We start from the raw sequence: 12,138 nt of genomic DNA on the forward strand, positions 1-12,138 counted from the left end.
ATTATTATTATTATTTATTTAGAAACTGTAAACTTATTTCAGTAAATATTTCAGTTTTGTGGAAAATAATTTTTAGGGAAAATATGATGTAATTTCAATTCAGTATCTCCCATCTTCCCTCTCCCAATACTCAGACCACCACATTTCCATTTCAGGCAGATCACATACACTCCTCAGTAAAGAAACCACATTTTGTGTGTTTTATCACATTCCACTGCAGACTCTTGATGGAAATTTTGCTGGAATAGAAACTAGATACCAGTAATATTGTGGGGAACAGTTATCCAAACATTGTTAGAAATGAGACCCTTTTTTTGGCTTTGTATAAACAGAAAATGTATTTTCTGATCAGCCAATGCAGAACAGCCAAGAGACTGAATAACCATTTAATTTGTTGGCATTTTGCAATACTCTAATAAAACTGAAATTAGATATTCCAATTTCTTTTAAAAATGAAAAAGAAGTAATTTAATTTCAAGTTAGTTGAATCCTTAGGCAATTGTCATGTATTTCATACATTCTCCCATTCTCTTCTGACCAAAAATTAAGCATGATGCATCAAGCCTCCTCTTGTTAAAACTAAGGCAGTCCCTCACAGGACTTAAACAAACACACTCCATCTTGGAAGGCTTGATCCAGACCTACATTTTAATAAAGAAACAGGATGTGAGGAACCTCAACCAGACCCTAATTAAGATATCATTTCCAAAATGGAAGAATACAGATATATTTTGATCACAATCAAATACTTCAGCATGGCGATTAAAAATAACTGAATTTTCAATTCTAAACTGAAAAACTGCTTTTCCCACGGAAAGTTTTGTGAACTGGTAGTCCCAAATATCTTGAAAAACAATGTCTAAAGATCAGAATTACACACAGGGCAGAAAATAAAACTAAAAAAATTCTTGTAAACGTGATATATTTTGAATTTTTATACCTTCATGATTCAAAAAGCACATTTCAGGACAGGAGCAAACTGGGATTTTCAATTGAGAGGTCTAGTTTTATGTGGGTACTGAAAAGGAATAACTGCCTGCCTTAGTTTATTAATGATGCATTTTGGTAAAACCTTATTAGAAGTTGAGACTGCTGTTTTAGATGTGATATATTAATACGATGTATTGTGAGACTGAGTAAGGTAAATGTTGACATTTAATTTAAAACCATTGACTAACACTCTGGCTGCTCATTTCAAATTTTCACCCATACTGAATTCATTCATTCATGTATGCAATGATATGCATGCAAGTGTTTGCCTGTACATGTAAAACATTTTAATTTCAAATATACTTCTCCTTAGGCATATTTTTAAGGCAAAAAAAGCTAAAGATGTGTTCATTTTGCAGGAAGCTTTTGTGCTTTAATGATGCATTTTTCTATCATAGCAATTTAAACATGGCTGTTGCATATCATTAACAATTAATCGGCAGCACAGTTTTGACCAAAATTTCCCAGAATGAATATTATTGAAGTATGAATTCAATTAGACATGAATAGAAGAAATCATACTTGCTGTGCCTAACTAAATATAGGAATCAAAAATGAGTACTTATGAAAAATCCAAAATACTTTTAGGGCAATTCTACAAAAGTGTGAGACTGGGAAAGGGAGATTTTGAAAAGATTATATCTAACAAAATCCCTCAAGTACTTTAGCTATCTGTAAAAATAATTACTTCCTAACTTAAATAAAGCCAATAATGACTATGACTATGATTATGAATCCAGGGGTCTTTCTTTCAATAGCAAATACCGGTTCAAAACACCAGCCCAGTTAAAAAAATAAAAACAAATCCCTTTCAAAAGTGAAGACTGTCTTGTCAGCAGAACACAAGAAGTAATTACATTTTTAGGTGTGCCTGCCCTCCTATCTGAACTAATTTCATATACATATTGTGATCGCACTCAGGAGTCAAACACTGAGGTTTTATGGGTAAAACTTGGGCTTTCATTTCTTCACTGTCCATATAGTCTGCTTGGTATGGGAGAGATAGAAAAGCAGTTTCCTGACCACTGTTATTACCTTTTAGTACACCTACAGAATTTTATCTTTTTTTTTTTCTTGTGAGGAGATCTATCTTATATTCTATCATAATTTCAATTTATTAAGCTCTTTGTGAGCCATATTTTAATAAAAATGTCTTTTAAGCAACTTCTATGCTTGTCTGTACTCCTCATGTTGGCAGAAATATCTCCTGAAAGCAATCCAGTCAGTCCCTTTATTAGTAGTTTACTATTAAAAGTCAATGTAACATGGGAGCGTACTGATAGATATTTTGAGATCCCTGACATATCTGATTCTGCTTCACAAATGGGAATGCACAGAAGTTCATTCCCATTCATTTTCCTTAAGGTTAATCTGGTCATGAAAAAATGTTTTCAAATCCAAAGGAGATGAGCTGTTGAATTTAATTTCATAGTCAGAGGATACTTAAGGTGAAGGGATCTCAAGGTGTCATTCCTTCAATCTGTCTTCACCTACGTTGCTTGTGTTTAATTGGGAAAAAAAAAAATATGTTCCAGTCCATTTCAGAATTTACCCTTTGCCCTACTGGCTTTACTGTCTCCAGTAAAAGCTTCAGTTCAGAAGGGAACTAAAAAGATAATTTAAAGATGTAATTAAATTGCTAATAATTACTGTTAAATGCTTATTGAACAAAACCCCTTACCTTTAGTCAACAATATATTCTGGCTGCTCAGGCAACAGGGTTGTCAGAAAATGTAAAAAGATTTTGCCTTCATCTGTGGATTTGAAACAGGTATCTTTTGTACCAGTATTTTCTTTTATATATTTTCAAGGCATATAGAGACAAAATAAATACATGGACTGGAAGAATGAACCATAGGTTTATATTTGGGTTTGATTACTTACTTGGTGATGACTGCTTCTTGGTTACTATCAACTTTCCTTTCCAAAACTATAGCCAGCAAAATGTTAGTGGGTTTTGTTTGCTTTAAAATGCAATTGTAAGATAGTAAGACATATAGGCTACTGGAAAAGATCAGGTTTGAGACCATCTAAGGAACCTGAAGGTGCACAAGTCCATGGGGCCTAGTGAGATGTATCTGTGGGTCCTGAGGTAACTGGCAGATGAAGTGACTAAGCCACTGTCCATCGTATTCGAGGAGTTTTGGCAGTCTGGTGAAGTTCCTATGGACAAGAAAAGAGGAAATATAATCCTAATTTTTAAAAAGGAAAATGAGGAAGACTCAGGAAACTACAAGCCATGAGTTTCACCTCTGTGACCAGCAAGTTCATGGACCAGATCCTCCCAGAAACTATGCTAAGGCACATGGAAAATAAGGAGGTGATTGGTGACAGCCAACATGGCTTCACTAAGGGCAAATTGTGCCTTGTATTACAGCATTGGTGGATGAAGGAAGAGTAAGTATGTTCTCTACTTGGACTTGTGCAAAGTTTTTGACACTATCCCCTGTGACAACCTTGTCTCTAAACTGGAGAAACATGGATTTGATGGGTGAACTACTGGATGGATAAGGAATTGGCTGGATGGTCACACTCAAAGGAGTTGCAGTCAATGGCTTGATGTCCAAGTGGAGACAGGTGACAAGTGGTGTTCCTCAGGGGTCTGTACTAGGACTGGTGCTGTTCACCATCTTTGTCGGCAACATGGACAGTGGGATTGAATGCACCCTTAACAGGTTTGCTGACAACACCAAGCTGGGTGGTTTGGTAGACATGTCGGAAGGAAGGGATGCCATCGAGAGGGATCTTGACAGGCTTGAGAGGTGGGCCCATGCAAACCTCATGAAGTTCAAGAAGGCCAAGTGCAAGGTCCTGCACCTGGTTTGGGGCAATCCCAAGTGCAAATACAGGCTGGGTGGAGAATGGATTGAGAGCAGTCCTGAGGAGAAGGACGTGGGAATGCCGGTGGATGAAAAGCTCAACAGGGCCTGACAATGTGTGCTTGCAGCCCAGGTAGCCAGCCAGCTCCTGGACTGCATCAAAAGAAGTGGGGCCAGCAGGTTGAGGGAGGTGATTCTGTGATTCTATGTAGCCTAGATATATGAAATCAGGAGAAACAGTAGAAATGAACTTTACTGTTAACTGCTAATCTACTTCCTATCTTCTCTTTTCATATGAAGGTATGGGAGGGGACAGAAGGAAAATATGTGCTCTACACCATCATGTCATGTATTGCAGAAATTAATACTAGTGGGTATGGAAGAGATAATACCTCATTAATTTTTGCCATTTGCCAATGAGTCTGCACCCACCATACAGCTCTTCAGATAAAAGCAGTTGATAAGAATGAAGCCCAGGATGCTAACCAGTTGTTGCTATGTGGATTATGAGCATTTTCTTGGAACTTTCAGAGTAAAATAAAATAATTTTAAATGGCACTTTTTGTATGTACAAAGCAGTAGGAAAACAGAATACACTGTATTAGAGGATTTTCCATTTACTCCTTCAGCTGAAAATAGAGATCAGCCACGTGCAAGAAGGAAGCCACATGGGTTGTATCATTAAATAGAAACGTAACAGTAAAACTATAAACATCATTTAGACACTGCAGATTTCCCAGTCCAGTGATTTTGATGCTGATAGAGACAGACTTCCTTTGGAAGTGCAATGATCTGCATGCCTTTTGATCAATGTCTTGGACATATTATTTCACTTTAGGATAACATCTAGTCTTTGCATTGGTTTCTGTGCAGAATAGTTGTGCCTAGGAAAACTGTCAAACAGATTAATATATAGGATGCTAATGAACTGTGACTGAGACTGCATGTGTGTACACATCTGTGTGTCACAAGGTATGTTTACAAATATCTATGGGAGGAAGATTTCATTTTTCTCTCTGGTAAACCAAGCCAATCTTCAAAAGGTGCTGCAAGGATATGTTCCTGCCTTCAGCGACACCAGTGTTGGTGCTGTGCTGTGCTTTTCAGATTTGAAACTTGCAGCTAACTGGTCGTGCATGAATATTACTTCCTGACTTATGAATCATAATGTAAGCTAAAATAAAACAGCTCTGTGCAGAGCTATTCCTTATATCTGGCAGAGGAAGCAGCTATCTGCAATTAAAATACATTCTAGGCAAAGACATTTTTCCACATAAAGTGTTGCTAAAACACTCATATGTGCACAGAGAAATGCACATTCTAAATCATGTCTCTGTAACTGCTATTGCATGTTTAAACTTTGGTCATAGGAAGTAGAGGTGCAGAAAGTATCTTTTGACTTCAGCTGCTATAAAACAGTTTCAGTTCTGGTTCTGCACCATGTTGCACCAGCTGATCTGTTTTTTTCCTGAGCTTCTCTGTGTGACAGGTACAGTCATGATAACTGTAAATTTTGTGACTCAGTTATGAGACTTCCCCTGCTAATTTGGAAGAGAAATCTGTAGTATCAGAGTTCACAGAAAGAATGAAGCTTATGGCTTTCAAGTTCACTTAAAGGATTTAAACTATGCAACCTAACTTGGTACAGAAATAGTAATGCCACCTTTTTCTGGTTTCCATAAAGCACAGTGCTGTTAACCTGATACTGATATAAGCCGAAATTTTGGGGAGTGTTTAAGTTAACCAAAACGTTATCTTTGTGGTAATAACCTCTGTGGCTTTGCACCGAATCTCACACTCACATTTGCTAGAAGAAATGAAATTCATGCAGCTCAAACTTTGGTTATGTTGGTTTTATATTTTCCAGTCAAGATGCTTAATTTCTTACAGCAAAGGGCAACCCCCAGATGACATTTAGCTATATATTTTTTTTTAAAAAAAGGAAGAAAATATATGGAAACACAAATAAGTCCTTCATTTTATTTTGAAAGATGTCTTCATCTTGATACACATTTTCTTAATCGTTTTGGTTTAATGAGAAAGCTAAAACCAGGTGTTTTCACAAATCTGACACAAAGTTGAGTTCTGCATGTAAATGTATAGAAGTTTAAAAAAAAATTGTGATGAAATTTCTTTGCTAAAAATACAAAGCTGTTTTCAGATCTTAAAAATTTAAGTAACATAACAGAGAAAAAACAATTTTTGGTCATTCAAGAGCAGCAACCATTGTTTTTTAATATCTACAACTCAGAAAAGTTATGTCAGCTTCTAGATCAAATGATCATAGTAACAGACTGAAAATTAATATGCATTCTTAGCTGTGACAGGATTGTACAGACTTTTTTAGTTTAAGAAGTGAGTAAAAATGAAGTACTTTGTTTCTGCTTATTCTGAAAATAAGCAGGATTTATTTGTGTTTTCTCTTCACAGGGGAAGGACTGGGCCCCTTAAAAACTTGACATTTTAGTATGTCAGGATGGCTGCATCTCAATTTCATTGCATAAATTTACCAGAAGAAGTACCACCATAATTCCAGAGTAAAACAGTTGTGTTTACCCCTAGTCAAGTGAGTGGAGTCCAGGAGAAAGCCAGGAGAGAAAACTAGCTAGCTCTACTGCTAGCTAGAAACCAACACTGTGTATAAGAGAAGAATTTCTGAGAAATTCCTCTTGTATTTTTCTACTGCTTTGTCCAGAACTGTCAGAGCCTGATCATAGAAAGTAGCAATATCAAATTGCTAATAGCTGGACCAGAACTGCTGAAACAGCTTTCAGACTTTACTGAGTAATTGTGGCTAATGCTTCAAACCCCTGTGAAAGAAGAGTGACATTTAACTTCAGATTAAGTTAAATATCACATAAGGTTATTCTGCAGCATTTACAACATTGCAGGAGTTTGGAGTCCAGAAAACGAAATTGTGATAAGAAAATAATGACACTGGAATGGAGGAATAGGTCAGAAAAGATTTCAAAGTATTTAAAGGAAGCCAACAATTGTACACCTTGAAAGAGACACATGACAATGGTTTGGTTTTATTTTTCGTGAAACTGTCTATTTTCACTGGAAATAAGGCTGTAAAGATTCCAAGGCACTAAAGCAAGCAAAGTATAATTCTCCCAGAAAAATATTATGATCCAAAAATCAATATTGGTTCACATGTTTATCAGTAAATTTGTAGCTAAGGAAGAGAAATAAGGAGCAGAAAAAGATGATGGAATTTCAGTCTCTCTGAAGAGTGGAAGAGAGCTTAATGCTATGAAAGGCTAAGAGTAGGCATGTCAGTTGTTTGCTCTTTCACTGTCTGGAGAAACTTTTGTTTTAAGAGAATAAAAATGGAGGAAATTATATGGTAGGGATTTCTTAAAAGCAAAACTCTTGGAGAAATTGTAATTTAGACACAAAAAAAGCGTCTTTTGTTCACAAAACAGGAAGATGTTTTAAAGACTGGAAATTTAGGATGAGCCTTAACTGCAAAACAGAATCACAGAATCACAGAACTATCAGGGTTGGAAGGAACCTCTAGAGATCATCTAGTCCAATCCCCTGCTAAACCAGGTTCACCTAGGACAGGTTGCACAGTTCCATCCAGGTGGGTTTTGAATTTCTCCAGAGAAAGAGACTCCAGACCCTCTGTAGGCAGCCTGTCCCAGGTGCTGTGTGACCCTCAAGGTAAAGTTCTTCCTCATACTCAGAAAGAACTTCTTGTGTTGTAGTTTGTGCCCGTTGCCCCTTGTCCTGTCACTGGGCAACACTGAAAGGAGCCTGGCCCCATCCTCCTGACACTCACGCTTAAGATATTTGTATGTACTGATAGATCCCCTCCCAGTCTTCTCTTCTCCAGGCTGAACAGCCACAGCTCTCTCAGCCTTTCCTCAGAAGGGGCATGCTGCAATCCCCTTATCTTCATAGTCCTTCGCTGGACCCTCCCCAGTAGTTCCCTGTCTCTCTTGAACTGGGGAGCCCAGCACTGGTCACAGCACTCCAGATGTGCTTCACCAGGACAGAGCAGAGGGGGAGGATCACCTCCCTCGACCTGCTGGCCACGCTCCTCCTAATGCCCCCCAGGATCCCACTGGCTGCCTTGGCCACCAGGACACACTGTTGGCTCATGAGCATCTTGCTGTTCCGCAGCACTCCCAGGTCCTTCCCCGCAGAGCTGCCTTCCAGCAGGTCAGCCCCAGCCTGTCCTGGTATGTGGGGTTGTTCCTCCCCAGGGGCAGGACCCTACACTTGCCCCTGTTGAACTCCGTTAGGTTCCTCTCCATCCAGCTCTCCAGCCTGCCCAGATCTCACTGAACGGCAGCGCTGCCTGCTGGGGTATCATCCACTGCTCCCAGAAAGCCTGCTGACGTGCCACTCTGTCCCTTCACCCAGGTCACTGATGAGTAAGTTGACCAGGACTGGACCCACCACTGACCCCTGGGGAACACCATGAGCTACAGGCCTCCAGCTGGACTGTGCTGCTGATCACAATCTCTGAGCTCTGCCACTCAGCCAGTTCTCAGTCCCCATCACCGTCTACTCACCTAGTCCACACTTCTTAAGTTTATGTATAAGGATGTTGCAGGAGACAGTGTCAAAAGCCTTGTTGAGGTGAAGGTAAACAACATCCACTGCTCTTCCCTTGCTTACCCAGCCAGTCATTCCATCACAGATTTTGCCTTGGTGAATCCATGCTGTCTGTTTCTGATGATCTTCTTTTCCTCCACATGCTGCCAAAAATCATGTTAGATCTAGCAGTTACAAAACAACTTAGTGCCAGTAATGATTTGACTTCTGATATAAATTTTGTATAGGCTCAGTGGACTTTAGGAAGCTCAACACTTGCATTACATGAAGATTTCTTTAAGTGATATTCTCTTACACTGAATATATTACAATTAACTTTATTTAGAAAATAAATGATAGTTCAGGCTTTTTCCTTAAGCAAAGAAATACAGTGAGGAGTAAAATCTCAGGTGAAAAACCCCCTTCAGAACTTGCCTTGGTGAGTCTTTGCACTACGCTCTTAGGAATGATGTCCAGTTATTTTGAATGCTTTGCTCTCTGACATTGCCAAAGGTCTTGAAAACCCAGCAAAATAGAGAAATCCTATTTCTGTAAGGTAAGTGTGGCATTACCTGTCCTAGCATTGCTTTCACCAGTAACTTTCCTACAGGGTAATTAATACATTCCTCTGTCTGCCAAGGTATCCATTTTAGCCAATTTTCATACATGTCCATGACAATGAATTTTGGAAAACAGAAGTTTACTGACTCAGTCCTCCTCAAGCAGAAGTCTGTAGCTAGAGTCAGTGTCCCTGAGAGATCAGCTGAAGGGAAGAATGTACAAATGCTGCAGCTTCCCCTCTAAGGAAGCAAGATGACACCACCACAATGGCAGAAGGGTCTTTGGAAGACAGAATTAGTTTGCCCAGTCTGTTTAGTCTGATAGGTTGAGGCTGGTCATTGTCAAAGCTTTAAAATATCTGTTTATTAAACTTGGAGGCAAAAAACTGAGGCATGATGGTATAACAGCTCCTGAAGCTACTGTCAATAAGAAACTGAAAACTAAAAAACTTAACTTACTAAAATACGTATTTCCATATTGGTGGCAGCTGTCTCACATAACAGTCATTGAAAAAAATACTAAAAAACTTAGAACAGATGAATTATAGGTGCTGTGTGCTCTACTGCTTGCTAAAGTGGAAAGCTTAATCTACAAAGGAATCATTTATGTGACTGCAGAGTTGAGCTAGACAATGCTCTCCCAGACCTGTACAAGTCCTGGTTTATACAACTGCATAGCTGAAATGTTTCATATTCAGAGGCAAAGAGTTGCTTTTGAAAACCTACATATATATGCAAAATGGTCTTTTGAGCTATTTCTGATTTTGAGGTCTGACCTGGTTGATACTTACAGGTATTGAAATTGTACTATTTGTTTTGTTTTAAAAACAGGAGTTCCAGATGCCATGTTACAATTCACTTTGAAGTGCAGAACTGAAGGTGAAGTGTCTTTTAGAGACATGCTTTTCCATAAAAGAGTAAAAAAAGACAAAAGTTAATTCAAAGTTGGATGTTGCTTTGTGTGTACAGTACTAAACAACCCCATTATTCATCAGCCCTTACAATGACATCTCCCTACTGTCTTTGCTTTCTCCTCTATCCTCCAATGATGCCATATACTGTTTTCATTACAGGTTTTCAGAGCTGGGATTCAATTAGGAAGACAGATAAAGAAACATTTAATTTTTTTATGTGTCACACATTTCTGCATGAGACCTCATATATATAGTTAGAAGGCTTTATAATTGATTGCAGGCTAGGAATGTTCATGGACTTTTCTTACTCAGTTCCACAGCTGATGCTGTTTTACAAGTCTTAGTGCCTAACACTCCTCAAGTAAACTTCCAAAAAATTTTCAACATTTATTCTCAAATCAGTGATTTTGACATAATTTTAAATTATGCAACAAAACTACAATATTCATATTATTATTAAGGAAAACTGAGTTTTCTTAGTTTTTCTTTAATGACCTTATTGTAAATGTAATAATGAAAGTCTGCAAGATGAAGGACTTTAGATTATAGAAATTAAGAAAAATAGATGTAAAATTAATAAGCAGTGAGATGCACACATATTTTAGATTATAGAAATTAAGAAAAATAGATGTAAAATTAATAAGCAGTGAGATGCACACATATGGGTTTTTATTTCAAAGATGTTTTTGCTTGTGCAAAATGTTTGCACAAAGATGTTTGCACTTGTGAGTGTAAGCTTTCTGAGTCTTATCTGCATAGTTTGTAGCTATTTTCTTGATGCTGTACTAGTTTTGCCTGCAGCTGAATATATTTGCTTTTAGAGGAAGTTGGCACTGTACTTTCAAAGTATGAATGAGAAAGGAATACTTATCTTTCAGCTCTAGAGGCAAGTTCTTTCTGGAAGTTTTATGAGTCACATATTTTTTTTCACAATCTTTAAGCAGTTTTTAGCTAGCATGTGATTAGTAATCAAGTCAGAAACAGAATCTAACAGAAAAAGGAAGTTCCCACTATTCAGAATTATTTGTACTGGTACAAATCATCCTAACTTTGCTTCTGGAAACCTCTCTGGTTGCAGTGTCTACAAATTTGCTAGTTTCTTCCAAAAGTACCAGTATGTTTTCTTCACATACATTAAAAGTTGTATTATAATCCAGGTATCTTTTGAAAATAGCAGAGGAAATAGTAATTCTACATTAATTTTATAATTCTGATCTCTATTAAAGTTAAAGCAATGGTCTTTTCAATTAAAAGTAATTTCTTTTGTTGTTGGACTAAATTCTGCGCTTTCTAAATTCTTTATGGTTTTGTTGGTTTTTTTTTTGTAGCTCCAGTGTTACTCTAAGGTAACTGAACTCATGATCTGGCTCTTGTAAGTTACTGTGTAGCTCTCAGTACTAGAGAAAGCGCTTTTCAAACTAATTTTTAGGGAAAGCAGACAGTTAATAGGAAATAATACTCATATCTAGGAGGAGTAAAGTATAAATATTGTTTATAAGAGGCAGTGATTTTTATTGCTGCAAGGAATGCACTGCTTTTTTCAGTAATTGTTGCTAAGAAAGATGCAGTTTTCCATAGGTAGATTTGATAAATGCCAGAGGATTCTGGAAAGCAGTAAGGGACATTGTTGACATACTTGATGAGTAGTTAAACCTATTAACTTTCAAGGACAGCTAGTTCAACCTCTAACTGTAAAGTATCTGTTTAGTTTCTTGCTTTTCTGAACCTGAATAATCAACATTACAAGCTGGATGATATGGATTTAGATTTGCTTAGATACCTGCAAATGAAAGGCTGTTCTCTAACTTTCACTGGGTATCAATTGTCTTGCCCAGCCCCTCTTCCATGGTCCTATCTAAACCTAGAGTGACTTAATATTCACATATAGTATATATATTATGATAATTCATTTAAGATTGAGTACATATATAAATGCTACATATTCCCAATGCATCATTCCCTCACTTCTGGTTGCTGTCTATGTGAAATTGGAGAGTTTCAAGTAGGAACTTGCTACTGCTGAATGACAATGGAAGAAGTAGTAGCACGCGACATTTTGTTCCATTCTATCTTTGTAATCCAGTTTGGCTGAAAATATCATTAACTTCATAAAGAACCTCTGTTTTGCATGCCTGTTCTTAAAAATACTGATCAGATTAAGTATCAAATTCCAGAAAAACTGTTATGAAAATTAAATTTCTCACAAAGTCAATGGAAACAAAACCTTATAAACCTTTAGGAAAATATTTGGAACATGATATTGAAGCTTTCTAATTAAAAAAATAAATAAATATGATGAGCCTACCA

Source organism: Falco rusticolus, chromosome Z, assembly GCF_015220075.1.
Source record: "Falco rusticolus isolate bFalRus1 chromosome Z, bFalRus1.pri, whole genome shotgun sequence".
Lineage (NCBI taxonomy): Eukaryota > Metazoa > Chordata > Aves > Falconiformes > Falconidae > Falco > Falco rusticolus.